The following is a 27,968-nucleotide window of genomic DNA, read 5'->3' on the forward strand; positions in this document are numbered from 1 at the left end:
CCCTGAAACTTTGGACTTGTTACAATAAAATGTATCAGAGAGGAAAATCCACTCAACACAAAGCTCTATTAAATGCAACATTAAGAACCATGATTTGTATCCTAGTATCCTATGTTTAGCCACACTGGCTTTCATTTTGAGTTCTGCTGACAAGATTTTTTTTTCCTACCCCCCCCCAAAAAAAAAACAAGAGTAAGAAGGAAATGCATCAGTCTAGACTATTTATATAGAAAAGGCCTGAATTATTAACAAATTATAACTGATTTTCTGAACAGCACTTATTTGAAAAGCATGCACACTTTATTGAACTATTATAATGAGTCCACTTAAGCACACTCTCCCCTTTGTTCCTTTATTTTATGATCTAGGTCACACCACACACTGTGGAACACATTTTCTGAACTAATTTACATTGCCAAGAAATTGGAGACAGCAGTTTATAGGAAGCAAAGCGTATTCTATCAGATTTTTTTAATTAAAGTACATTGTCTTCTAATACTGTTACTCTTGCTTGATATTCTGTGTCATAGAATCTCAATCTGTGTATTTTATTGAGGATGGTTCATGCTGTAATTGCCTAACTTTTTGGTAAACTATGATTTCACATGCAAAAATTAAATATAAATTTATTTACAATTATTAAACCATAAATAACATTACTGCTACTTCTTGGAAACAGGCCTGAATTAAAAAGGTCTTCTAATGCATTTCTTCTCTATAACATTAATCTGTTTTAAAGCAATATGCTGACAATGTTGTCATAATAATGAAAGCATCTCCATTTGTGTTCAAGTAATAAGGATTCCTAAGAATATCTTTAGACTCACCAAAATATGACTCATTCCTGAGGTCTAAAATGCCAAATACTAACTAGTCATGTGTTAATCTACTATTTCTATAAAAAAGATGTAATTTCTTTGATGACAATTTTTTGTTTAAATATATTGAAGTTAAATAATTTAAAGAGATATACGTGAAAAAAATTTATCCATGTAATTCACAGAAAATCAATTCTGTTTAATGGTCTCCTTTCAGTTAAAGTTAGACTTTATACTTAATTCCATATGTGTTACTCAATTTGGGTGTCTACCTTTTAAAAAACTATCAGTTGTAAAATATTTACATTCTCATTAATTTTGACTTGAGAGATTCTAAAGCAGTTTACTACAAAATTTAATAAGCATTTAAAGAAATAATTGTCCTTTCTAAAATAGCATGATTAGCATATTTGGAAAATGTGTTAAAGGAAGCACAACTTTGAAGTATAAACCGTTTCTCATCACTGGGCGTCTGGAGAAAAACCCTCATCTATCTCGATGGGGAACATCATGCAAGGAGTACAACAAAAACAGGCCCTGCTAAAACCAGACATGATATTGTACTTCCATTGCAAATTCATTTATCCACATGCAGAGTTCACTTTTTCTCACTCTTCTCCTTTCTCTTCAAACCCCAAATAAAACATCCTCAGTCTTCACTGTTTCAAATAATAACCTGGGTTTCTACTTCATTGAGAAAATTGAAGCAATGATGAAAGGTAGATGTATTATTTATTCAGTACAATACTGAATGGTAGTAGTGAAACCAGGTGTCATCACTTGTCCCTAAACTCAGGGGGAAATAATTCAGTCCTTCACTATATAGTGTATTATTAGCCCTGGGATTTTCACAGATGCCCTTTACCAGATTGAGGAGGTTTCCTACTATTCGTATTATACTGACAAGTTTTTATCTTTAATAGGTGTTAAATGTTTTTAAAAGTTTTCAAATCCTTTCTCTGCACCTACTGAAATGATGATACAATCCCTTCTCTATCCTGTTAATATAGTGAATTCTATTGGTTGTTGTTAAATGTTAATCCAATCTTGCAATATTGGATAAATCCACCTTGGCCTTGGCTTACTTTTAAATATTATTGGATTTAATATGTTAATATTATAATTAGATTTATGGTATCTATATTCATAAGGGAAATTGGTCTAGAATTTTTTTGTAATGTCTTTACTAGATTTTTATTAATTATGTTAGCTTCATAATACAAGTTAGGCAATGCTCTGTCCTCCTCTATACACTGAAATAGTTTATGCAAATTGGGTCTATTTCTTCTTTCAGGTTTGGCAGAATTCACCAAACCATTTGGACCTGGGGTTTTCTTTTGGTGGGATTGATGACAAATAAAATTTCTTTATTTGGTATATGTCGTCTTCTATTTTTTCTTCTGTCAGTTTTGATCAGTTGCATTTTTTATGAAATTCACCCATTTTATTTAAATAATTAAATTTGTTGTTTTTGTTATTAATTTCTTTTTTTATTTTTTGTTTCATTGCCTTGTGATAAAAATATTGTTTGCATTATTTCTTTGCTGAATTTATTGATGCTTTCTTTATGTTCTAATGTGTGATCTATTTATGTGAGTCCTATGTTTACTTGAGATGAAATTATATTCTCTAATATGGGGTTTTAAGTGCTGGTATATTTTTATAAGATCTATGATCCTTTTATAATACTGTTTAGGTATTTTATATTTTGGCCTACTCTTTTGCCACTTAACATTTCTTGAGCTGATAATGGTGTGTTAAGTTCTTCTTCTATGAATAAATTTCTTTCTATTTTTTGGCTCTCATATAATATTTTATTTATAAAGTTGATTGTGCTCATTTCTTGCACTGTTGTGTACATGGTCATAACTGTTATATATTTACTATGAGTGTGGCTCTTAGAATTTAGAGTTGTTCTTTATTGATTATATCTAATATTTGGTGTCTGAATTCTGCCTTCTCTAGTATCAGAATAGCAATACTTGATTTCTTTGTTTACTTTCTCTTGGATGGTGTAGTTTTCTCATCCTTTAAATTTTAGTCTTTAGAGTACTTTGCTTTGGGTATGCCTCTTGAATACAGTATTAAAATTAGTTTCACTTTGTGAGCCAATTAAAGTTTTTTGTATGTTTAATCAGTGTCAATTGCATTCACATTTATTTGATATAACAAATATGCTTGGCTTTGATTCTATCATGATATTTTTTTGTTTATGTTATATATACTGTATTCCATTCCTCTATGTGTTTTTTTTTCTTTGTCCAGTATTATTGCTCTGGCATTTATGAAGCTCATGTTTTTATTCTAATGGCTATGATTATACTAATAACATATGTAGTACTCTTATCCTTTTTTTCCCTGCTTAAACTTTTAATATGGGTGTTGTAGCTACCAAAAAAACCTTTGGACTCTGCTATGGACTAAATTTCATCCTCCACAAACTCGTATACTAAACCCCCGTGTAATGGTATTTGGAGATGAAGCTCTTGGGAAATAATTAGGTTTGGATGAGGTCATGATGGTGGGGTCTTAACGATAGGATTAGTACTCTTATAAGAAGAGACATCAGAGAGCTCTCTCTCTCTCTCTCTCCCCTGTGAGGACATGCAAGAAAGCATGTATCTGCAAGCTAGGAAGAGAACTCTCACTAGAATCTGACTATGATGGCACTGTAATCTCATATTTCCAGACTCTGGAACCATGAGAAAATGAATTTCTGTTACTTAAGCCACCCTATCTATAGTATTTTGTTATGGCAGCCCGATCTGACAGAAACAGATTCTCATATGACTATATAAAAATCTATGAGCTTATTCTAACTTTTGCCATCCTTCTCTCCTCCTTCCACATTTTTAGTTGTATTATTTACATCTTGTCAATATGTTTCTCAGTTTTATATTGGTTATAGCCTTTGTTCCAAACTTCTACTCTTTGATCTATGATTAAATATATTCAATGCATACATTTTATTAAAATGTTTATTATCATTTCTTGGTTGAAAGAAGCTCATTTTCTAGTAGATTTCTCAGGAGGATTCTAAGTGCTCCTTGTGTTTTTGCATGTTCAGTGGCTTCCTATAGACTTGATTCTTGAATGGCAACTTGGCTAGATGTAAAATCTTTGGATCACTTTTAGTTTTTGAATTCTTTGTTGACTTACATTCCCTGTTCTGTCAAAAATCAAGAAGTCTGACACCAATCTGATTGTTTGTCCTTTATTAGTAAACTTGGTCTTTTTGCCTGAAGGCCCTAAACATTTCTTCTTTTATCTTTATTGCCTGACAATTTTGATAGGACCCGTCTTGAAGTTGAAGTTTCTAGGTCAATGTTCACTGATACACAAGCTCTTTCAATATACAGATTCAGTTATACTTTTTATTTTTTAGTATGTCTTCTTAGATTATAGTGTACATGCTTTTCTGTTCCACTGTTTTATTTTATTTTATTTCTCACAGATGCCAAAATATACATAAATGTCTGTCTGTATATAGGGGTGTGTGTATGTGTGCATGTGTGTGTGTAGAGAGAAAGAACCAAAAGAACAAAAAATCTTAAAAAGAGAAGAAAAAATAATACAAGAGAAAATGTTACATAAAAAAAGATACTCAGTCGTTTGTATCATATTTGGAAATTTTTGCATAGGATACTATACTAATAAATACTAAATACATATTTCAGTATTTAAAATAAATACTAAGTCATATTTTCATTTTGGAAGGTTATTTTTGCTTTGTGGTTGCTTTTTTTTGAGGGGAGGAGGAGAATGGATTTTTATCATCTGATTTTTTTTTAAATTATGAGTTCTACAATTCCAATCCAACATCCCAAGTTTCATTCCATCTTTCCTTATTTGTAACTTCTTTTCCCACTCATGAAAATACTGGTTTTCATTATTTGCAATATATTTACTAATTGGTTCAACCTTAGTATACATATTAATCATGTATTAGAAATACCAAACACTGATGCAGAAACTAGGCTGGTATTTTCAGGAGGCAGAGAGAAGCAAATAGGCCAGAGCAGGATAAGCAGGTCAGAGAGAGGTGAAAGTTTAGCTTGGAAAATTAGTCTAGGGTCTAGATTCAATTATGAGCAATAAGCTGGGTACAGAAATATTTTAAAGATATCAGCCATGCTTTGCTTACCAGGATTGGAGCAGTTATGAACAAAAGCATGTATAATAAGAATTTGATTCTATGTTTACTTTCAAATATTATCTAGCTTGATTGTGATCCATTTCCTCTTAGGAAAAAGAAGACCCAAAGTGTGTTTGGGCTTTGTTCCTGGGAGTTAAAATTTGCATTCACTTCCTTAACATGTTCACATATGGCAGAGTTTCCTAAAATCATTTTCAGAGAATGTACTTTTTTTGGTTAGCTTTATTTTGTATTGTTTTTGAAAATTCTTTTTGCGAGTAAATAAATGTGATTAATAAAACATTTAACTTCTCTTCAGCTCTACATTTCTGCAATTTATTTGACCAGCATTTTTCTTTATGTAAATCCTTTTAATGCTTCAGGTCAGTTCCATTAAGTACACTTAGGGAAACAATTAGGCAAATTCCAAGTCAATAAGAAATTGCAGACATATTGTAACCTCTTTTCAAGGGATAAGAAATATAAAAGGCTTTTTGAGGAGAACAATACTGTTAGCACAAGATTTGAATAGGAAAAAAACCTTCCTAAGTGGGCTTAGCATAGATGCATTCCCCAGTAAAATGTTTCCTCTTTAATGAGGAAACATAGACTCAGAATTTGAAGAAATTAATCACTCTCATACCTAAAAGCCAACTTTTTAAAGGGGTATTTATTTTCATGACTGCAGTATAATGTTTCCAAAGATGGAATTTATCAAGAATAATATAAGGTCTGAGTCTCTCCAATGAATCAAAGTTATCAAAGCAACTGCATTCAGTAACTTGATTATAGAGGATAGAGTAGATCTGAAACACATCATTAGATTGCTTTGCTTCCACCAGAATTTTAAAGCCAAAATAAAAGGTAGCATTATGAAATCTGTAAAATTTCCTTTGAGATAAAACAAGAGTCATGATTTTAGAAAGAATATCAAATACATTATCAAAAGAAAATGGAAATTCCAATTTGGTCAGACCACTCTTTTTGCCCACTGCTCTACAGATTTCAGAGTCTTAATTCTGACTCTAAAATGCTTTAGTAAGTATTCATTTGCAGAATTATGTGTTAATACAGTGAATTGTTATATAGAAGATGCACTCTTCAAAGTTGGCTTATTTTGTATGCAAATATTAAATGACTTTCTGTGACTTAATTTATTTATCAAATGAATGGCAGTAACACATGTCCTTATATATAAATTTAGACCTTCATAGATTCAAATAAGTTATGGAAGTAAGTTATACATGTTCCATTGATTTTATAGAAAAAAACAGATATATAAATATATACCCCAAATGGTGACTTAGTAATTGTCACATAAATTGAATATTTGACAGAAACAGAACTAGGAGAGAGTTTCATATGCCAAGGCACTGCACAGCACTGTTATGCTTGAGAAACACCAAAGCAACTTAGTTCTAGCCACATACCACTGCATCATACATCTTAATCATTTAAAAACACCTGTTTAACCTTATATAGTAAAGATTCAAAACCTGATGTAAACATAAGTAAGAATCAGTGAAGTTTCATTATTTACTTCTTGTTTGCTTTCAGGGAGTCCATATGATTAAATGAGTGGAAAGGCAAATAACTAATACAAATATATAATAACTGTAGTAATATTACTAGAGCCTTTCTCTATCTATGTAAAAGTCCAATCTTAAGATGTGTGTGTGTGTGTGTGTGTCTGTGTGAGTTTGAACATGCATGTATACAGATATTAAGTTTTGCAGGGAGAGAGACCTGGAGTTTGAATCCTTTCTCTCCCATTCTAGCTGCATGCACTTGGTAAGTAAATACAACAATACTGAAAACCACAATTTCCACATCTTTAAAAAAGGATGGTGATCGTTACTTCAAAGCATTGCAGAATATCCTCCCAACAAATGTAGTTTGTACTGGAACCAGCTCACACTGGCATGCAAAAACCACACGTATGCATCTTTTTTCAACTCCCGTTCAGTGACATCATATTGACAGCTTGAAAGCAGACTTGGTGGTAGTATTCACACCATGAAAACCACCAAGACATATCACCTCCCCCTGCTTAGAAGCAGTTTTCATGGCACAAACTGAATGTCATATTATATGTACAAAATGAATAGTAGTTCTGTAACCATTATTAAACCATTTAATTCTGGGTTAATTTATAAATTATAAATCTATATGAACATCTAAGAGACTTTGAGGGAAAGTAGTCCTAATTTAAGGTTTGAAGACCAGTAATATATAGCAATAACGATAACAACAAAACTTTAGAAATCCTGAATTTCTAAATTAAATAACCTTCAGTGGCTCTCTCAACATACAGACATATTTATGTAGAATTAGACAATTTTCCTAGAACTTTGTGATTAATATAATTTATTGCATTGTTGCCACTGGTTTACTGTATCTACCTATGCTTTCTTTTGGAATTCAGAGAGCTGTTTGTGCTTTCGTCTTTCCATGTATAGTTTGTTAGGTGTATGCATCTGCCCTTGGAGACCACGACTTATACTACCCTAAAAATAAAATTCTCTTAGGTGTATGCATCTGCCCTTGGAGACCACGACTTATACTACCCTAAAAATAAAATTCTCTAAGTTCTTAAAACACAAAATAAAGTGTAATTTAATGTCACATTAGACTGATTTTTCTTCTGGACAAGAATGCAAAGTGAATCAATTTCTGTTGTTGGCATTGACAGGGCAATACCCTAGATTCCCATTAAGTCCAATCCTATAATGGTGGTAACAATTTTTTTTAGCTTTGCTTTTTATTGTGCTGTGAATTTCAATAGAAATACTGATTCAAAATTTCCTTAATGGATTTTTTTCCTACAGTATGTGCTTTTACTTATGAGTGGGTAACTCTATATACTAGCTTGCAAAAATGGATAAAATATTGTAGATTGTTGTTATTATTTCCATGAAGAATTGTATGAATTGTTCTTGGAGGTAGAATCAGAAGTGCAGTGAAAGTGCGCAAAAGAACAAATAAATCAAGGAGAATATATAGGACTGTGGAAAGTAACATCCATTTTTATGAAAAGAAATGCATACCTTTCTCTGGTGATTCTTCTCTGTTGTTAAAAAGTAAGTTGCTGATATCCATGCATGCTTACCATAAGATGTCTTTCTTATACATACTCTTTCCTTGGGCGCTTTTGTTGTTTTTCTATATTCTCCACAATGTGGGAATCAGTTGGTAACTTTAAATGAAAAGTTTAAAATGGCAATGTTAATTTGTGTGTCTATATATGTAAGAGCTTGGATCTGCAATAAAAATTGCTGTTATGACAAATAGGTGGTACAATATAAGGGAACATTTTAATCTAAAAAATTAATTACAAAGCATTTTGGAAAAATTTTAAATTATATTTTGATAACCACATTTGACTTTCTGATCATAAAACTTCAGAGTAGGAGAAAACCTATATCTCAGTGAAAACTACTGAAATAAATGTCAAGCTGAATTCAGGCTTTGAGACCATTTCATTTGCTGTGAGTTAATTAATCTAGTTAATTGTCAAGTAAAGGAGTTATTATATGTTTCAGTGTTTGATCTTGAAGTAAAAATCATATAAACATTTCTGCTTCCATACTGGTAGAGAAACTAACACTGGATTAGCCCTTCCACCATAAACAACTAAAAAATGGACAAAATATACAAAAAGTACTAATTTTATACATTGCCTAAAAGGGAGCACAGGTTTGAAATTTGTAATATGGAAAGCAGATCACTGTTTGCCAATAGCTAGAGGAGAGGGAGAGGATTGGCTTCATAGGGATACAAGAGAATTTTGTAGGGAGATGAACATGTTCTGTGTCACTTTGTTGGTTGTTGTACAACTATTTATATTAGCTACAACTGAACAAATTATACACACAAAACTGGTGAATTTTATTTCATGTAAATTACACCTTGACAAAATAATTAAAAGAATTGATCATAGACCTAAAAATTAAAAGTCAAACTATATCATATCTAGAATAATTATTCTGAATATATCATACTGGTTTTTCAATAACAGAGTTTTGTTAGATATCACAAATAGACACAAATGCACTCTAGGTAAAAAGAAAAAGATAAGTAGAATCTCATCAAAAATAGTGGAAATATTTTCCACTATTCCAAAAATATATATACTTTTATTTTTCTACTTTTACATTTTTGTTGTTTTTGTGGTTTTTTTCTTGTTTTTGTTCTTTATTTTTTGGATTATTTTTATGTGTATATTTTAAGCATGTGATAAAAAGAATATTGCAACAAAATACATCATAATTTAATTTCTTAAATTATTTAGAGAAAATCTTAAGAAACAGCTAAATTAAATTAAACATTTCACAAAGAAAGACAAAGAACAATTACAGAAGACTTTTCATTAAAAACTTCAAAAGACAGTTACAAATTTAAATTACCAAAAGAAAAACAAACAGAGAGGGACAGCCCTATCAGTGTTAAATTCTATAGCTAGCAAAAATACCTTTAAAAAGTGATGGAAAAATAGACTTTTTCAGACATATATAAAGTGAAACAATTAATCACCAGAAGACCTGAACTACAAGAGATGTTAAAGAAAGTCCTCAGTAGAAAGAAAAACTCACTCAGATGGAAGCCTGAATCTACATAAAGGAGTAAAGCTCACTGAGAAAAGGTAAATATGTGGACAAATATAAGTGACTTGTCATTTTGAACATTATCTTCAGGAACTTCCCTGACAGTCCAGTGGTTAAGACTCCATGCTTCCACTGCAATGAGTGCGGTTCAATCCCTGGTTGGGGAAGTAAGGTCACAAATGCTGCATGGTGCAGCCAAAACAAAAATAAATAAATAAATTAAAAAGACAACAATCTTCAAAGTCAACAATTAAAAAACAAATATTAACAATATATTGGGAGGTTTATAACATATGTAGAAGTAAAACATCTGACAACAATAGCAAAAAGGCTACTAGGGCAAAATAAATGTTCTATAAGAACAGAACATAAGGTTCTTACAGCCTATGTAATATATTAGTTGAAAACAGTGTGATAAGTTAAAGTCATATAAATGTCAACTCTAAAACAACTATTGTTTTCAGTAATTAAAAACCAACAAAGGAAGATGACAGAAACATATGGAAAAGAACAGATGGAATAAGAGAAAACAAATAATAAATGATAAATTTAAACTCAATTATATATTATATAAGAGATATATAAAATTACATAATTCTATTAAATGTAAATTATATAAACACCCCAATTAAATGGCAAAGATTTTCAGATTATACATAAAAAAGCAAGACTCCAAGATATACTGCCTATACATAATCCACTTTAAACATAAGTATACAAATAAGATACATACATAAGGATAAATATAAATATGATACAGCATTCTAACGCTAAACAAAATGCTAAAATGAATATATTAATATTAGACAAAAAGCCAAAACACATTCTCTGGGATAAAAAGGGAAATTTTATGCTGATAAAATGTCAATTCATTATGGTGACATAACAATCCTAAATGTTTTTACACCAAATTAAAGAAATCCACAATACATGAAACAAAAACTGATAGAACTACAGGAAGAAATAGACTCATTCACAACTTTAGTCAGAGGTTTCAACATTCCTCTCTGTTTCTGTTTTTATTGAATGTGCATTAATTTTTAAAACTATTTCCTGGGCAAAAGAGAAATAAGGTTATCTGTTGGAAATGATCTGTTATGTTATACATAATATCTATAAAATTTGATGTTTATATTATTTAACTTATCTATCTATCTATATATATATATTATTTTTTTTTTTTTTGGTACCGGGAGTGGGGTACATATATTTTCTTTATTGTTGTTTTTTCTGCCAAATTTGGAAGAAGAATATTAAAATTTAGACATATAATTATAGTTAATTTTAGCAAATTCTATTAAGCTCATTCTAAATTATTAGAATCTTCATGTTTGCAATATTACAAAACAGTTAGAAATAAGTGACAAGCCACATGAAGCTAGTACATATAATACACTGCTTTTATTACTGTTGAAGGGCTAAGGAAAGAGTAGATCTTGATGAGAAAGCCAAATTATGCTGTTTACAGAGCTCCACAGAACAGCAGTGTCAGGCTAGGGAAGATGTCCCTCTACCAAAGAACAAATCTGCTCCTGGAGGGAAGAGAGCAAAATGTGGGTTTTCTGTGAGTAGATAGTCTCCACGAGGCATAAGAATAGAGCAGAGTGAGCAAGCTTGTTCTTCTATTGCCAAATTTGCAAGTGAGACAAGCCATAACACCTTTCCTAAAACAGAATTAAGAAAAGGGGCAGAAAGAGGTTGGAAGTGTTGCATTAATTAGCTTCATCAGCATGAAGGAAAACATCAACAATAAGTGTGACGTACTTTCTATTTGAATGGATTTTTCAAAACATCTACCATTAAAATATCACTCAAAATTGGAGCATTTTCCATTATCAAAATATTTTAAAATATGATAATTAGTATTAGGAGTTAGCTAAATAACCCAAATCAGATTGCCATACTCAATTTGTGTTTATACAATAAAATATTCCTCAAAAATTTCTGAATATATCTAGTTCAAATAAACTGCTAGAAACACCATCTAAAACTACAGATGTCAATGACAGGTGTTTTATTTTTCCATAAAATATTCAAAAAAAGGTATACATGTTGAGTCAGTAAAATGTCTTTCAAACAAATATCTACTGGGGTTTTTTGTAACAGTCTTTCTGTAAACAGAGCATACTTTGGAAAGTAATCATTTTAGTACATTAATCAGTAAAGTGTCTGTGGCATTTTGATGAGATTTAATTTGGAGTGTAATATGCATAATATCAGCAAGATTCCCCCAGACACACAGAAAAATATAGCAAATCAAATTTCCCTTTTAACCAAATGTATTGGAAAATAGTAGAGCATCAATATGTAACCTCCCTTGAAACCCAAGGTGAATATTTAAAAAAATAAAAGGGAAACATGAGGAAAACTATTGTGAAGACAGAAGCATCTTAGCGTGATCATTCTATGAAAAACTGAACTAAAGACAAAGCATAGGTTCCAAAGATTCATATGAAATCCTGGAGGATTGCCTTTTACATACTATCAGTCATTGGCATTTGCCCTCTCATCATTGTCTTGTCTGTATTCCACAATGGAGCAGTGGCCATTCTTTGAAACACTCAACCCACCAAAATAACCCAATGCTTTATGTTTTTCCTGTGTTACCATCAGTTTTCAAAGATGATATTTAACTATGTTAAGGGTCAAACTAAGCAGACAAAAAACGCATGTCAGTTTTGTTGAAAATAATTGGAATGGAAAAAGATAGAGATAGAAATGAACCAAGTATTCAAAACCGATAAGGCTAAATGGGAAACACAATAAAAATCATAGAGAACAAAAAAAGTAAATGCACTCTTTTAATATGTGAGGCATAAAAAGGTTGCTTGTGAATTATTTAAAGATAAAGTTAAGAAGGTTAAAACATATCAAACCTGATATACAGGGAACATAATCACCGACTTTTTATTCAATTGAGAAAAATAAAGAATTCTGTGATTAAATTTTCTTTCTGTCATGACTATACACACACACACCCACACCCACATACACACGCATATACATACATATTATATGTATGTGTGTGTATATATATAGTATATGTGTGTACACACATTCATCTTTGCCCAAATTTTATTAACCGTTGATTTTACTTGAAAGAGCAGAATTCTTTATATATCCTGGCAATTTAATAAACTATTGAATTTTTTAAATCTACAGTGATATCAAAATACTTTGGTAATGTAATTCCTTTTAAAATGGAAACCTCACTCCTCCTCAGCTGGAACTTGAACCCAGCCACACCTCAGACTGGACTTGAACCCACAATTCCTGACTTAGGAAGGGACTCGAACCCACTGTCTTTTAATTAAAGCTGCTCACCTGGTGTCAGGACTTACTGAAGCTCAAGTTCTTTTGTCTCAGCACAAAAAGAATTCAGTGTGAGGCAAAGTGATAGGCAAAGAGTGAGTTCATTAGCATAGGAAGCTTGTAAGAGATACAAGCAGGCAGGCAAGGGAGCAAAGCCCTGAGAACAAAGAGAACTACATTTTTATAATCAAAGAAAAAGTGGGGAGGGGAGAGGACCACCTTCTTCCTCCCTCTTAGGTAGACGTCAAGGCTTACATCATTAGTTCCTCCTTTAACTCTATTAGTCTAATAGGGACTGTTATGGCACTATTTAAATCATATGTGTATTAGTAAAATGTGGTAGCATATACTAAAATATCGTAATTCATCTGGAGTTTCAGCATAATGAACCCTTTCACCTAGTTTCTTTCCCCTTTTACCTATTATCCTGTTTTGGCTACATGCAAGAATGCAGTTTTTCTTAGGGTCTGTTATCTTATAGACCTCCCAAGGACAAATGCAGGTCTTGTATCTATTTTTTCTGCAGTAGTAGCCTAAGTAAGTGTGCTTAGTTTCAGAGTATTCTGATTGTTGCTTAGCTGCCAGATGTTCTGGGCATTTTCTGGTTGGTGTCTAGCTTATGGCCATCTCCTGAAGTCCCTCTCTATCTATCTCCCCATCGTGGTGTTTCTAGCTGTGTAACTATCTTATTCTATCTCTATCAAAATGATCTTTCTATTAAGAAATTACTATATAAATATAAAAAATGTCCCATTTAAAATATTTTAATGCATTTATTTCTATCAGGATATCAATTGCAATTAGATAACAGTGTTATTGACTGAATAGTATAGATTCAGCGAAAAGTGTTCAATCATTTCTTTTGCCGTCACAGGTAACGTTAAACATAATGTTACATTTTGAAGCCAAACAAAAGTGGGTGAGGCAATACTTACTTGATTTTTCACAATTGACACAATATGAATTCTTGAGCCCAGCATTAGTTTGAATGATACTGGGGGCCACGTTTCAAAGTTTTGATTATAGTTTGAAGGAGCCATCTCCATGCTGAAGTTAGGTTCTAGGCAGAGGAACTGCATATTATTCATTATGTATTTATTCTCAGACCTTTAGCTGTACAATAAATAAAACTTTTATTCATTGAAACATAAATTCAGTTTTGCCATTTTGGCCGTTATTGCTTAATTGTGGTCCAAATAATCATTCATATACCAATCATTAATAATATTTAATACCTGTTATGGACTGAATTATGTTCCTCCAAAATGTGTATGCAGGAGCCTTTACCGTCAATGTGATTGTATTTGTAGATAGGACCTTTAAAATTTTCAATACAGTTAAATGAAGTCATAGGATGTCCTTAGAAGAAGAGGGAGAAACACTAGGGATGCTCACACATAGAGAAAAGGCTGTGTGAGTACTCAGAGAGAACATGACATCTTCAAGCTAAGGAGAGAGGCCTCAGGAGAAACCAAATCTGCTGACATCTTGATCTTAAATTTTCAGCCTCCAGAACTGTGAGAAAATTAATTTCTGTTGTTTAAACCTCCTAGTCTGTGGCATTTTATATGGCAGCCCTAGCAAACTAATGCAATAATACCTATAGGTACATTTATCTTGATTAATTGATTTAATCTTCCGTGCATTCATATTAATGGATGTACTAAAATTAATCACAGATAAAATTATCTATTATATAGATAAGTAAAATAAGACAGAAATGTTAAGTAAATCCCCCAAGTACACACTGGTAGTAAACGACTTATGTAGTACTTGAATGCAAATTCTTGGACTCCAGAACGCTTGAGATTACCATTTCACTATGACTTTTCTCTGGAGCTAGCAATCTAGCTATCTGTGTATATCTCAATTAATCTAATATCCATTCATTCATCTATCCATTCATCAACCTACCTATTCACCTACATTTTTAATCTGAATATTCAAAACATGTCTATATTTCATTTTGGAATTTTTGTGTATTTAAACTGCATGTCATGTATAAATAGGTAAAATTCAATAATGTAATTTTTGAGAAAGAACTATGACAAATCTTTTTTTATTAGAATTTTATTTTATTTATACAACAGGTTCTTATTAGTTATCTATTTTATACATATTAGTGTATATATGTCAATCCCAATCTCCCAATTCAGCCCACCACTACCACCACCCTCACTTTCCCCCCTTGGTGTTCATATGTTTGTTCTCTACATCTGTGTCTCTATTTCTGCCTTGCAAACCAGTTCATCTGTACCATTTTCCTAGATTTCACATGTATGCGTTAATATATGATATTTGTTTTTCTCTTTCTGACTTACTTCACGCTGTATGACAGTCTCTAGGTCCATCCATGTCTCTACAAATGACCCAGTTTCATTCATTCTTATGGCTGAGTATTATTCCGTTATATATATGTGCCACATCTTCTTTATCCATTCGTCTGTCGATGGACATTTAGGTTGCTTCCATGACCTGGCTACTGTGAATAGTGCTGCGATGAACATTGGGGTGCATGTGTGACATAAATAAATTCTTATTTAAAAAATCAGTTGAAATCTTTTATCCTTATGTGGTGCTTTTGGGTTATGCATAATTATGGCAGAATCTGAAATTCACATTTTTGAAGCATATTAATTGAAAACCCTGCAAATAGTCATGCAACTAGAAATAGGAATTGTGTTCTCAGTGTTTCAAGGGATGTGAAACCCTGAAAGATAGTAACCCTGATGAATGTTTACATAATCATTCACTGTTACCACCCCTGTGGATTTAACTCCTGGTGGATTTTGAAAATTATTTTCAAGTTCTTTTGGATGACCAATGCTCCAAATATTCCGTCATTCCCTACACTTGTGTCATCCTGTATTGAAACTTGATGAAAAACCAATTATCTAGACAAGTTGGTACCTGTTCAATAACTTTTCATTGATTCCTTATAACAGATGTCATCTTTTGATGATATTTAAATGTGTCTCTTCAAAATAACCATTTTTTAGATTCAATCTATGTATATTTCCAATATTCAATTAGAATATTAGGATATCATTAATAGATTGCAAAATAGTTAGTGCAAAGGGAAATTTGTATAAGATCATCTAACCCTTGTCATGGTTCTGAGCATTTTAAAGCATGATTGAATTTAAATAAAACATTAGTAAATTTTGATTTAGATATGTAAATTGACTTGTTAGCTCTAAAACAGCCTATATAATAAAATGCATAGATTCTGCATTTTACAAATATTCACACAATATGTAAATTATAACTGACCTATTTAAGCTTAAGTGAACCACAGAAAATATATTAAAATAGAAATTCTTCCATTATTTTCTGTTATAAGAATGAAAAGATCATATTTTGACATATTCTTTAGAAAAATAAGGTGAAAGGAGTTTTCTCCCTTGGATAATAAAATAATGTTTATGCCTCTAAGTCAGTAAATGTAAGAAGTTAGGCCTGATAAATTCAGGGTGAACAAAAAAGGGATCTCCAAAAAAGTAATGGTGACAATAGGCAGATGTCTTTTGTAAGTCTTTATTTCTATCTATAATTTTTTGTGTGTGTGTGTGGTACGCGGGCCCTTCACTGTTGTGGCCTCTCCTGTTGTGGAGCACAGGCTCCGGACGCACAGGCTCCGGACGCGCAGGCTCAGCAGCCATGGCTCACAGGCCCAGCCGCTCTGCAGCATGTGGGATCTTCCCAGACCAGGGCACGAACCCGTGTCCCGTGCATCGTCAGGCGGACTCTCAACCACTGCATCACCAGGGAAGCCCTCTATCTATAATCTTAACTGAAGCTCTAAATACTATAAGAGAGTTGCTGAAGTTCTTTAAAATGTAACAGAAATGAAGGCCATGAAATTAAGTTGGAGTAAATATTTTTTCAAATGTGGTCACATATAGAGTCCATCCAATTTACAGAGGCAGGAATTTAGGTAGATACTCAGGCTCCAAGAGTCAAAGTGAAGACCTATAATCTGGTAATTGAGTCCTGCAAAGTCTTTCTGTACCCTAGATCATCAGAAAGATAGTAGATGACTTCAGTTTTCCAAAATTAGAAACAAGCTGAAAATCTGGAAAGCTTGGTGTCAGAAGAAATAAAAGGCTCAAGTAGGTGACAGCAATGAGGGAGCAGAAATTCAAGATCTGCTGTCATTAAGACAACACAACAGCCATTAGAAATACCAGCGTGAGCCTACTGTGAGTCTAGGACATGTTGGCCCTCTAGGCACATGTATACTTTCTGTAACCCCATTTTCTCTAACCTTTGCCAATTCTATCATTCTATCATGCTTATATTTAAAATAATAAGAAAAATGTCACTAGTTCATGCCCTTGTATGCATAATTCAAGACTTCAGCCCACTGGAAAAACCCTCTTTTTCTCAGCCCACATTTTCAGGTTACATGTATTTTCTAACATGTTCACTTTCTTCTTTGCAAACACCTCTTCACGTTTCTTGCTCTCTGCTCCTGGAAAAATTTCATAAAGGCAATACTTCCCAAATGCATCTGCTGCTGCCCTTTCCTGGTATGCCCATTTCTGCAAATCTTCTAAGTCCAAGTGGTGCTGAAATTCTCCTTTATCCCCCTTGTGTCATAGTTTTTCACTCTTACAAGCTACAACCTATTTCTTTCTTCTCTTAATTCAAGAGTAACACTTTTGCTCTTTCTTCAAGTCTTACTCTCTACCATGTAAGAAGTCATATGAGTACCTTTTAACTTTTTATTTTTTAATTCTAATATCATTTCAGATATACAGAAAGTTGCAAGAATAAATACAAAAATTCTCGTATACTCTTCACCCAGATTCTTCCCTCATCTCTCTCTCTCTCTCTTTCTCATGAGAATAAGTTACTGATATTATGTCCCTTTCTCTGTAAATACTTTATTGAATATAGCACACTTAACAACATTAGGAAATTAACACTGATACAGCATTATTCTCTAATTTGAAGACATTATTCAGATTTTGACAATTTTCCCAATAATGTAATTTATATGACAGAAAATGCCGAAAATCCTGGATCATGCCTTGCATTCAGTTGTCACGTCTCGAGTCTCTTTTATTTTGGGACTTTTTTTTTGTTTTTTGAGAACAGTAATTTTGCATAAGATGCATCTCTCTTTGGAATGTTTGATATGTCCAGGTTATAGATGTTTTTTATTGTCAGGAACAGCACAGAAGCAATATCGTGCTATTCTCAATGGCTTATGTCAGTTAGCATATGTTATTGAAATGTTTCATGATTCATTATGTTAACTTGATCACTTTATCAAGTTGTTCCTGTCAATTTTTTTCCACTATCTTGTAAGGAGTTATATTGAGATCGTATAAATATTTTGTGACACCTCAAAATATCACTCACTTATTTTAGTATCCATCAATGAGTCTTGCCTCCATTAATGTTGATAGTTGTTAAATGGTGATTTTTTGGATCTCTTCATTCCTTTCTTATTTATTATTTGAGCCTCTACTATAAGAAAGGGCTTTCCATATAAATATAGATATATAAACTATTAAATATGGCATAATAGTAAGTTAATTCATTTAAGAAGCTATAATCCTTTACTATCATTATTTAATTTGATGCTGAATTGCATCATATTTAGCCATGGGAGTTCTTCAAGTTGGCTTCTGTGCCCTTTCTGTGTGTCTCAATTTTGAGTACTTACATTCAGAAACAAGATCATCCAAGTTCATCTTGTACTGTTCCTGCTCCAGCCTGGAATCAGACATTTCTCCAAATAATTCTAGTTCCTATTAGTGGAGAGAGAGTATTTAGAAACCAGGATCTGGCTCTGGGTCTGTGACTGTTACTTGATTGCCTTGTCTTCTAGCACCTCTCAGACGGCAGAACCAGAAGTAAGATCTCATGAACTGTTTATCTTCTTCAGCAAATCCAATTATAAATTGGATTTTCTTTGTCACTCTTCCATATCAACCACTTTTCCTTGGGCACCTTTTACTTACTTACTTTATTTCTATTCTCTTCTTAATATTCCTGCTTTTCTTTAAGACCCTTTAAAAGTTTTCATTCCAATTTTTTCTTCCTTGACATCTTATCTTCATTCCTGATACAGGTAAGATAAAGCAGAGCCTATATACCTGGGTATATTTGCAAAAGCTTAGAACATGAAGAAATTATATGATTTCTTCATGAATGATAGGGGATGGATTTAAACCCAGGCATGATGACCCATAGTTAAGCATTTTCTCAGTCTGCTTTAAGAAAAACATTTCAAAACCCAGTCACTCCTATGGGTTTAATAACAAAAAGATGTTGGAGTCCTAAATCCCAGTGCTTGTGAATGTGGCCTTATTTAGAAATAGGGTCCTTGAAGATGATCAAGTTAAGACGAGTTCAATAGGGGAAGTTCTAATCCTATATGAGTGCATCCTGAAAATAAGGAGGCGATTTGGACATGGAGACAGACATACACACACACACACACACACACACACACACAACTCCATAAGAAGATGAAGGCAGAGGCCAGGTTGATGCACATACAAGCCAGGAAACACCAAAGAGTGCATTCAAATCACCAGAAACAGATTCTCCCTCACAGGCCTCAGTAGGAACTAAACCTGCGGACACCTTGATCTTGGACTTTTTGTCTCCAGAACTGTGAAACAATATCTTTCTGTTGTTTAAGCCACACAGTTTTTGATGCTTTGTTATGGCAGCCCAGCAAATTAATAGAATCACAAAAGAAAGTTGTTGTTAAATTTCTACATTATGCTATATTTCTATATAGGTCATAAATAGTGTTACATTTTTCTCTTCCTATTTAACTCATTTGTGAAAGTTAAAACAAAAAGTTGTGTAATTCATTATGTACTTAATGGTCCAGACATTTAAAATACCAAACATTAATACCATGTATTAGAATAAAAACAAAGTACATCATAAACTAAATAAGAGATTAGAACAGTAGGTCATTATGAGAAAACAGAATATATTGGACTTAGGTAAAAATAACAACCTCTGAGTTGAACAATTTATACTAAGTAAAGAAGAAGGATTTTAATGACATAATGTAAAAGCTTGTCTAATGGGAAAAACTTGGCAAGCAGAGGGTTTAGAGAGAAGTGCACACCTCAGTTATTTTGAAGGTACGTGTTTCTAAAGTTATTCTAAAATTTAATTTGGTTTAATTAAGTGAAAGGACTCTTTTGGCTCTGTGTGCATACAGGTGGGAATCAGTGAAAGCTGTTTATTCTTTGGTTCTACACATAAAATTTCATGGTGAGGTTACTTCTATACTTTAAAGACAAACACTAAAAGTAGAAACTGCCATACTGTATAAAAGGGGAATAAAAATGTTCTTTAATTCCTAAGGGAATTGCTTTCCTATTCTTTTATTTTTTTTCCAGTTTCAATAAAATATAACACTTTTGGCCTCCAGGATTTAAATCAAAGTTTTTATGTTGAAGATAAGAAATATTTTCTTAAATTCACTTATAAAAACTGACCTTTGTAAATTTATTTCAATCTCAGAAATCCTAGAGTGCCAATGAATTTGCTGAAAATCTACCAAGGAATGGATTCTGAAAAGTTGCGATATGTTTATTAACTAAAATGCCTCTCAGTATTATTCTTAGTCATTTCATCTTGGTGAAAATAAGTCTTAGAAAGATTTAATATTTTCATGACAAAATTAACCTAAAGTTATTAAGCCATTTTAGACCCCATGATTCCATGTCTTTTATTCCCTTACTCAAGACTAAACTCTTTTTTTTTCTTAGTTACTTGCCAAATATATATTATTCCACTGTTATACAGCTCAAATTTCACTTCTTTTTTTAAGCTTTTCTGGTTACTTTTTCTCCCACCTCCCCAAACAGAGTTCAGTACTCTGAGTGCTTATTTTATCACTGCCAATATCTTACTTGCAATGTTTGTGTCATAACTATCTGCAAATATGTCTTTCTCCATTGATAAACACATGTTATTTTAGGGTAAGAAATTTTATTCTGGTTATCTTTTTATTCTTATGATGTATCATAGTGCTGCATGATAGTCTACAACGATGTTTACTAAGTGAATTAATAAAGTCATGTTTTTGTTACATATTAGCCAAAGGTCACAGGTCATTGTACATACCTCACCCATGAGTTTTGTTATTCCCTGTAGCTAGATGATTTGTACATCTTGGGTTTCCCGGGACAGTCCTGTGTTTTTTGTTTTTAATTAAGATATAGTTGATGTATTATATTACATAAGTTACAGGTGTACAACATAGTGATTCACAATTTTTAAAGGTTATACTCCTTTTGTAATTATTATAAAATATTGGCTATGTTCCCTGTATTGTACAATATATCCTTGAGGCTTATTTTATACATAATAGTTTGTACGTCCTTAATCCCCTACCCCTGTCTTTTCCCTCCCCCCTTCCCTCTCCCCACTGGTAATCACTAGTTTGTTCTCTATATCTGTATGTTTCCTTTTTGTTATATTCACTCGTTCTACTTTTTTAGAATCTGCATATAAGCAATATCATACAGTATTTGGCTTTCTCTGTCTGACTTATTTCACTTAGCTTAATATCTTCCAAGTCCATTCATGTTGCTGCAAATGGCAAAATTTCATTCTTTTTTTATGGCTAAGTAGTATTCATTGTATACATATAGACCACATCTTATTTATCCATTTATCTGTTGATGGACACTTAGGTTGCTTTCATACCTCGGTGATTGTAAACAATTCTGCTATGAACACTGGGGTGCATGTACCTTTTCAAATTAGTGTTTTTGTATTTTTCAGATATATACCCAGAAGTGGAATTGCTGGGTCATGTGGTAGTTCTATTTTTAGTTTTTTGAGAAACTGCCATAGTGTTTTCCACAGTGGCTACGCCAATTTACATTCCCACCAACAATGTACAAGTGTTTTCTCCACATCCTTTCCAACATTTGTTATTTGTGGTCTTTTTGATGATTGCCATTCTGACAGGTGTGAGGTGATATCTCATTGTGGTTTTAATTTTCATTTCTCTGATTAGTAACAGTGTAGAGCATCTTTTCATGTGCCTGTTGGCCATCTGTATGTTTTCTTTGAAAAAATGTCAATTCAGGACTTCTGCCCATTTTTTAATCGAGTTGACTGGGTTCTCTTGATGTTGACTTGTATGAGTTGTTCATATATTTTGGATATCGACCCTTCATTGGTCATATCATTAGCAAATATTTTCTCCCATTCAGTAGGTTGTCTTTTTTGTTTTGTTGATAATTTCCTTTGCAGGACAGTGCTGGTTTATTCTTATTATCTTGGCATCCTGTCTGGCTTAGGCTTTTTACAGATTTATCATTTTTAAAGGGATTATTAATAATTACTTTAAAGTAAATTGGATAGATTGGGTGGGCCTTCAGTTTGTCTTCCTGCTTTAAGCCATGGTTTTATCCAGTTTGAGCCACTCATAGTGTGTGAGACATACTGCAGTGAATCGTGTCCTCATGTTAACCGGTTATTATATCTGAAAGATGAGCAGCAATTACTCATTTCTCTCTTTCCATCTTCTTCTAAAGAAAACAACTGACACTTCCCTTTCAAGAACAACATGCTGATAAAATCTTGTGTACTCGAACAGAGGCAAGTTGGGAGAGCTAACTTTCTCTGCTATGTGGGGAGTAGGAAGTGTTGGATGCTGTTGCTTCTGCTGGCCACGTAGTTTACAAATATGGTGCAGTTCACTGTGCTGTGGCTTTCATATCCAGTGCTTGATCCTTTGAAAAGTCCGTGGACAGAAGTGACTTCTGATCAAGCTTGATGCAATGGCTTAAACAATATTCTAGGTCTTGGTTTTTCTCTGATCTTATCTTGACTTTGTTTTCAGTGAGTAGGAACAACTACCCTCAGACTCTCTTTCTGGTAGCAAGATGGCAGTAGCTCCTAAATTTCTAGTTCAAGAGAAAAAAGAACTACTGCTTATAAATTCTCCAAATTGTCTGACATTCATTCAATAGACAGGTTCTGAATATTCACCATTCAATATTTGCTTGATTTGTCTCATGCATGCTCCTCTTCTGAAAGAATCCAAGGGCAAATTCCCATGGAGACTCTAAAACTGACCTCAAATAATATCTAGAAGGAGAATGGATATAAGATAGCAAATAAAACTATCTGTGACTCTGAGACCCTGGAATGTACTAGGTGTTCTATAATTATTAGTTTTCCTCTTTTTGCCTTAAGTAAGGCCAACTGTGTAGGTATGCCCCCAAAAATCTGCTTACAAAATCAGTTTTAATCTTTCTGAGGTCAAAGTTTCAAAAGGGTTTAATTCAAGATCTAAATCGAGGCTTATCCTATTCACCAGATCTAGCATCTAGCTGCCCTTCTGGGTTTCCACAGGCATTATAACAACACACTGCTGTTCACATTTGGAAAAAGAATAGTGTGGCTTTCTTACGAGCTCTTTGAACTCTATTAAAAAAAAACCTTTGGCATATTTCATCATCTATTAAATAAATATTACATTTTGATATGAGAATTTCTTAAAAGATTAGGGATAACTAGTTGGAAAAGAGGAGAAAAGAAAATGAAAAATACTACATTATAAAGTAATATCTTATTTTACCCAAGAATGGCAGTTAAATACCTGAATTTAAAAAAATGGAAGCTTATTACCTATAGTGTTTTTGCTTTCCTGGAGACAGATTCAATTGAGAATGATAACCTCAGAAGGATGGTCTACTGACCCCTAAGTAGAGGCCTGACTTCATTTAAAGTTAGAGAAAACAGGAGTTTGCTGGGAAATGATGGGAGAATGCTACTAGTTTTCTTTCCATGGTTTCCTTTTTATATACTTTTCTTTAATCTTTGGAGAGACATTTTACAGTTCTGCTGCCCATAAAAGTGATGTTTGAATGTATTCTACAAAAGTTGCAAAGCTGGTAACTCATAAAATATTCCTGAAGTTGGCAAGTTTTGCAAGATGAAAGGTTCACACAGCTCTAACAAGTAACTAAAAAGGAGACTGGTGTAGTGGGCACCAGCACAGCAGTTTAAAGTCCCATGTTGGATACTGGACTGCAGTTTGAATTCTTGTCATGGGCCCAGGAAGATAAATATTATCCCCAACATGCTTCTCCTTCATTGGTGTGTTTAAGCTTAATTGACCTTACTACAAAATAATTGAAAATATGAATAAAACAACTCTGTTTTTTGTCCTTTTTTTTTCCTCAAAAGAAGATGAAAATTCTACAATGAAGAGGATTTTCACATTTATATTTAGCTCGTTTTGCTTAAGCTTGAAAAACAGGTCTCTAGTTTTTGCCAGCACTTGTAACCAAGGAGAATGATTACCACATGCAGGTGTCACTGATTGGTTGGAATTGAAAGCTACAGATTGTCCTGGAGGCCCGAACTGATCTCTCTATCCCCTAATCTCCATTTACTTCTGCCAAATGCCATTAGAGAGCAGTCAGATCTGTTCTGACCGACAGCATAGCTAACAAGTAGGATCGATGTCAACATATAATTGGTGTTTATGGGGGAAATATATATATATATATATATATATATATATATATATATATATATATATAAAATAGATGAACATTGCCTGAAAATTATATTTCTACAAGTATATATTTTAAAAGATTAGTTATAAACATATTTTAACCAACTAAATGGACCTGCTGTTGAGAATTCTGCTTTCTATTCTAAATTTCCCAAAATACTTAGCAGTAGTACCTTAAGTAAGGAAAGGGGATATATATACACACACATATATATATAAACAAACAACAACAGAAACTCACCTATCTAATGAATAGACACGAAGATTTATGACATAAGGCTATAAAATACTTAAAAATAAGTCCTTGCAGATAATATATAAAAGCCTTATTCATTAAGTGGACTGTATCTTTATTTATAGAACATACAGAAACTCTCTTAATATGTCTTCACATAATCTTTGTGATTAATTGAAGGTTACAATTCCCTTTTGAAAATATACCAACTGAATAACTGTGGCTAATAAGTACCTCTCTCTCTCTCTTTTTTTTTTTTTTTTTGCTGTACGCGGGCCTCTCACTGCTGTGGCCTCTCCCGTTGCGGAGCACAGGCTCCGGACGCGCAGGCTCAGCGGCCATGGCTAACAGGCCCAGCCGCTCTGCGGCATATGGGACCCTCCCGGACTGGGGCACGAACCCGTGTCCCCTGCATCGGCAAGCAGACTCCCAACCACTGCGCCACCAGGGAAGCCCAAGTACCTCTCTCTTTTGCTCCACACCTTCTGCCCTTCTTACTTTACCTAATGAAACCATTGCTAGATATTGTGTGAGGCCTTAGGATGTCTTTTATGAAAAATGTGGAAAATAAATCAGTAAACTAAGTTTCAAAGAAAGGCTTTGTCCCTACATCATAGGGATGTTTTAACTTGAAATAAAATTTTTAAGGTATGTGTACATTTTTTGTTTGTATATGGTTCCTACTTTAATGTACTTTTCAATTAACTTACCAAATAATTGTTCCAATCGAGTAAGATAAGATCGCTCTTAAACTATATACTATAGAAGTATTATGAATGTAACATAAAACATAGAACTTTTAAAATATAGTGATGGCACTGAAAATTATAATTTTATATTTTAAACATGTGTCTTCAATTCCTCTCATTCAGGATTCCTTTAACTTAGAACCTAAATATAAAGAAAACTCAAGTGCAAATACTAGGAGGGCAGGGGAGATTAACCTTATATTTGCCAAATTTTTAGAGGCAGATTACAACTTCTACCTGTAACTCCCATTGCATCAAATGATACTATCCTCTCCAGAATTTGATTAACAAAAATTCTACTATTAAAAATGAATTCCATTGTTTTGCAAATCCTTCTGTTATGAATGAAGAATAAACCCATCAGAGCTTCAAGTTGGTGAACAAATGAAAGTGCTGGGACAGGTGGGTGTCCAGAGCATGTGGAAGGTCCACACCCCACCTCCCCATATCTTGCCCTATGCATCTCTCCTATTTGTCTGTTCTTTAGTTGTATTCTTTATAATAAACTGGCAAATAGCTCTTCAGATGCTGCATACTTGGCAAGGCAGGTCAGTTTGATGTGGGAGTTCCTAAAGAGACCTCAGCTCTCACTGTTAATAGGCTCTGTGGCTCTGGTTTCCCGTCCATTGTGAATGGATGTCAGAAAATGTGTGTTAAAGATGCTGAAGTTGTCTTGTGTGGAGGATCCAAAAATATGGCTCCTTACTGTGTCAGAAACGTGCGTTTTAGAGCCAAGTTTTGATCAGACTCAAGCTGGAAGATTCTTTGCGAGCAGCATTAACAGAGCAGCATCTCCAACTCCTCATGGGAATTACTGCAAAGAATCTTGCTGCAAAACATAAAATTAGCAGAGAAGAATGTAACAAATACACCCTGTAGTCAGAGCAGAGATGGAAAGCTGCTAAAGATGCTGGCTACTTTAATAATGAGATGGTACCAGTTGAGGTAAAGACGAGGACAGGAAAACAATGCAAGTAATGAGCTGGTTTGGTCCCAATGAGCCTGGAGCAGTTAAATAAACTTCCTCCAATTTTCAAGGAAGAAGGGACCATCAGTGTAAGGAATGTACCAGAAGTATCTGATGCTTTCATAGCTAGTAAAGATGCTGCTAAAAAGCATCACTTTACACTGACAAAAATTTTGAGCTATTTTGTATCTAGATGTGATCTCTCTGTCATAGATATTGGTTTTGTCCCTACCTCCAATGGGGCACAAAAGAAAAGGAGACTGAGTCTTAAGGACGTGGATTTGGTAGAGGTAAATGGAGCTTTTCCTCCCCAGTACTTGTCAGTTGAGAAGAGCTTGGATCTCGACCCAGCTATAACCAATTTAAATGGAAGGGCCATTACTTGGGATCAGCCATTGGGAGGATCTGGATCAAGCATTATTGCACACATTGTTCATGAATTAAGATGTGGAGGTGGAAAATGTGCAGGGGCATAAGTTTGCATTGCAGTTGGCCAAGGTATGACACTCATCATTCAGAGCCCAGCCTGAGGAGAGAAAGGAGCCCACCATGGCCCACAGTTACTTTACTTGGTCAGGCCACATTAGAACCTTTAGAGCAGCTGCTAAAACTGGCTATGCCCTGCCACTGAAACAGTGATTGAGTGTGATCAAGTGTTGATGAGGTAAAGATGTATTTATCATGAGTTAAGAGCTCAGGCCAGAAATAAGTTTTCTCAAATTTGCACTAAATATGATGTATTTCTGAACTGAAGTTTAATTATAGAAGGCCTTAAAAAAACCATATTCTGGCCAATGACCACCACACATGCTTTAGATCATATGATTTCAAGGAAATTGAATGTGTTGCCTTAATTTCCAAAAATAAATAGATGAATGAATCCATGAATAAATACCTTTATGAGGAATTCTTACATTTTCTTATGATTTTCTTTTTACATTTTATACTTTACAATGGAATATTCTATTAACATTCTTTAATAGAAACAAGTGAGAAAGAGCAAGCCCCTGACATGCAGGCTGTGGCCTCATAACTCTCAGCCAGGCCTTGGTGTTGCTTCAAGTTGTCCTGGCACTCACATCTAGATTTCCGCGTCTCCTGCTGAAAATAATCTTTTTCACAGAACCTCAAACTCAGATAAGACCATTCTTTAATCTTTATGGATAAAGACAAAACCAAGGCCATTCCTTAATCATGGCTGAGCATAGACAAAGCACTACCCAACACACAGCTTCACAAGTATGACCCTTCCCTGGTTAATATGTTTTGAGATACCCTATCATAGAATTGCTTCCTGCTCCTCATAGGATACAATCCAGTGCAAGGTACTGCTTCCTTAAAGGCTCCTCCAAACAACTCAACCAAAGCCTAAATTGTATAATAGGCTTCCTTTTAATACCCACTATGATGGTATTAATTTTACATGTCAATTTGACTAGGCTAAGGGACGCCCAGTTAGTTGGTAAAGCATTCTTCTGGGTGTGTCTGTGAGGGTGTTTCTGGAAGAGATTAGCATTTGAATGGGTGAAGTGAATAAAGCAGATGGCCCTCCCCAATGTAGGAAGGCATTATCCAATCTTTTGAGGGCCCTGAACAGAACACAAAGGCAGAGGAAGAA

The 27,968-nt window shown here is 33.6% G+C and overlaps 1 pseudogene across 1 annotated transcript; it reads left to right on the plus strand.

Moving 5' to 3' along the window:
- Positions 1–1,316: 1,316 nt before the first annotated feature.
- LOC309809354 (3-ketoacyl-CoA thiolase, mitochondrial-like) lies at positions 1,317–26,826 on the plus strand (annotated as a pseudogene). Its single transcript has 2 exons — positions 1,317–1,378; positions 25,871–26,826. The product of its transcript is annotated as a 3-ketoacyl-CoA thiolase, mitochondrial-like (transcript).
- Positions 26,827–27,968: the final 1,142 nt, after the last annotated feature.

Source organism: Mesoplodon mirus (assembly GCF_964341445.2).
Source record: "Mesoplodon mirus genome assembly, chromosome: 8".
NCBI lineage: Eukaryota > Metazoa > Chordata > Mammalia > Artiodactyla > Ziphiidae > Mesoplodon > Mesoplodon mirus.